This window comes from Buceros rhinoceros, unplaced genomic scaffold, assembly GCF_000710305.1.
Source record: "Buceros rhinoceros silvestris isolate BGI_N320 unplaced genomic scaffold, ASM71030v1 scaffold35483, whole genome shotgun sequence".
Taxonomy (NCBI): Eukaryota; Metazoa; Chordata; class Aves; order Bucerotiformes; family Bucerotidae; genus Buceros; species Buceros rhinoceros.
In genome coordinates, this window is record NW_010405980.1 from 11,420 (window position 1) to 13,989 (window position 2,570).

Genomic DNA, 2,570 nt, shown 5'->3' on the forward strand with positions numbered 1-2,570 from the left:
CGTGGGGACACCATAAGAGTGAAGGCTGCTGCCTTATGTTTTGAGCTATTACAGGGAAATACCTGCCAAAACCGTCTCTTCTAAATGCCTGTTGTTTGTGCCCGCTGCCCCTTGTCCTGTCGCTGGGCACCACTGGGTAGAGTCTGGCCCATCCTCCTGACCCCCTTTAGCTCTTGATCACACTGATGAGATCCCCTCTCAGGCTGCTCTTCTCCAGCAAACAGCCCCAGGGCTCCCAGCCTTTCCTAGGCACAGAGGTGCTCCAGCCCCCTCGAGGTCCCCACAGCCTTACAACACGTGATAAAACACAGACACACTCCGAGCTGACACGTGGTTTGAAGATCTCCTCTGTTCTGATCCTTGCCCAGCATCACCTGTGTTCTTAAACTCCTACTGTGATAGGTCAGCACGGAGCAGAGGTTAGAGTCAGATTGTTAAGACTGAACAACACTGACGCTGGGCTGGACAGAGCGGTGACCGTGTCAGCTGAAGGACGACGACTCTGGGGCTCTCCTCCTGACTGGCCACACGTCCCAGTTTGTAAATCACAGAGCTTGTGCCAGAACTCACTGGCCCCTCTCTTCACTGATCACCTCTCACACAAAACACACCTGCGACGTGCAGACGTGCGGTTCCTCTAACAGTGCCGCACAGCTGCCAGTGGCAACGAAGCCAAGCACAGACACGCAGAGCACCCGGTCTCCCCAGGGACGGCAGCGCACCGGGACAGCACCAGTTCCTTTTGGCACTCACCAGTTAGCAGCGGGATTATCTTAAACCCTGACCCTCACGCTTCAGAGTGCCCCGTATCAAGAAGCAGATAGTATCTTCCAGAGAGAAAGAGGGTGCAAATTTTTTTATTCCATCAAGGAGTGATTACAAAAAACAGTACACTGGTAAAAATCAGATTCTGCCAGTTACAAACACTCAGCAAACATTTTATTTAAGTGTGGATAATCACAACGTTTGGATACAAGAATGGTCACTCATGCCTGGCCGTGCTTGCCTGCGAAGGGACTCTACCATGTTTACAATGCATCGATTAGAACCGGTATTTGAGAACAGTTTAGCAAATGCAAAAGTCAGATTGAAGAAGTAATGGCCGCTCCAAAACCAATGAAAAGACCAACTCAGACCAGCTTCTGAAAACCTTCCAGCCCATCATCCAAAATATTTTGGTATGTATATATAGTTTTATGAAATAAAAGTCCCTCAGGAGAATAAAATGGGTTTTTTTAGGACCCTCACCTGGTTTATGGCCACGCTTGCTCTTTTGTCGCTTTCTCTTAGGGCCTGGAGTCCCACACCTCTCAGCTCCTCGGTCTGCAAGACACGACACTGCCTGTTTCTGCAAGTCCTTTTCAATACCCCCACAGAGAAGTCCTCAGACACCCCTCCAAACGTGCCCGTGTCCGTCCTATCCAGCCGCTCCTAAGGTCATCCTCGGCTGTCACCTGCTCCCTCACAGATCCCCCCGAGGCGGGTAATGCCCAGAGACCTCACCCTGTCAGCGCTGCCAGACTGCTCTGTCTGACCGCGTGGTTGGGAGCACACACCGAGCAGGCAGAACTCCGAGTCAGGTAAAAACATCCTGCTGTGAACCACCGTTTCACGGCCCAAAGGATACGGAAGTGAATCGCGAAAAGACAAAATTGCTCAGCACAGAGGAGCCGTGCTTGTGAACTGCCCCCGCAGCTGCAGGAAGCCGAACTATTTCATGGGCGTTACCGAAAGGGCCGTCTTCCTCCTGGCCCCACAGCTGCAGGCCACAGAAAGAGCAGCGATGCAAAAAAACCCAACCAAAGCAAGCAGAGGAAACTCCATGAGTACGAGTAGAAGGTTTTTAACACGGAAGGACACTTTAAAGCTTTAGCGGATTTGCCGTTCTGTCCCTTCCACCTTTCCCTTTTCACATGAAGGCACACTGCACAGGACACAGGCACAGCTCCCACCGTGAACCGGAGTCACGGGCCCGGTAACCACCCTCACGCTGCTGAACGGGACGGGACGTTCCTCTCAGAGCCAAGCGTCAGAACGGCCAGCAGAAGAGTTTGCGCAGGCTTAGTTTAAGCTTGAAGTTCTAAACTTCAGTCATCCCCATCTGGATCTTCCTTTTGGCTTTAAGCAATAAGGAGTACTTAGGACCCTAGAACACTGAAAATGCAGTTCTTAGTCAGGGTTGTAGAGTTTATCAGGCAAGGGAATCACTTCTCACCAGCCTCTCCTTGATTCTCGTGTGGACAGTGGAGCACATTCCGTCAAGGAGCATTAGGAAGTTTTGGGAGTGATACAGAATTAAGCTGCTGGACTAATAAAAGTCTCTCTTTTTTTTTTTTTTAACCTTGTATTTGCCTAGTAGCTCCATTACAGATAAACTCACCTGACAGCAAATAAATAAAAAGTTCATCTTAATTGCACCAGGGTTGAGATGCATCACCATACACTCCATAAATATTGAAGGCCAAGACTAATTACCTCCCGCACCACGCAGGCACCGCTCCCTGGGGCCACGGGACCGCGTGTGCGCCGATCCCCAGACGAACAGAAGAGCTGAAGGACGATGGTGGCTT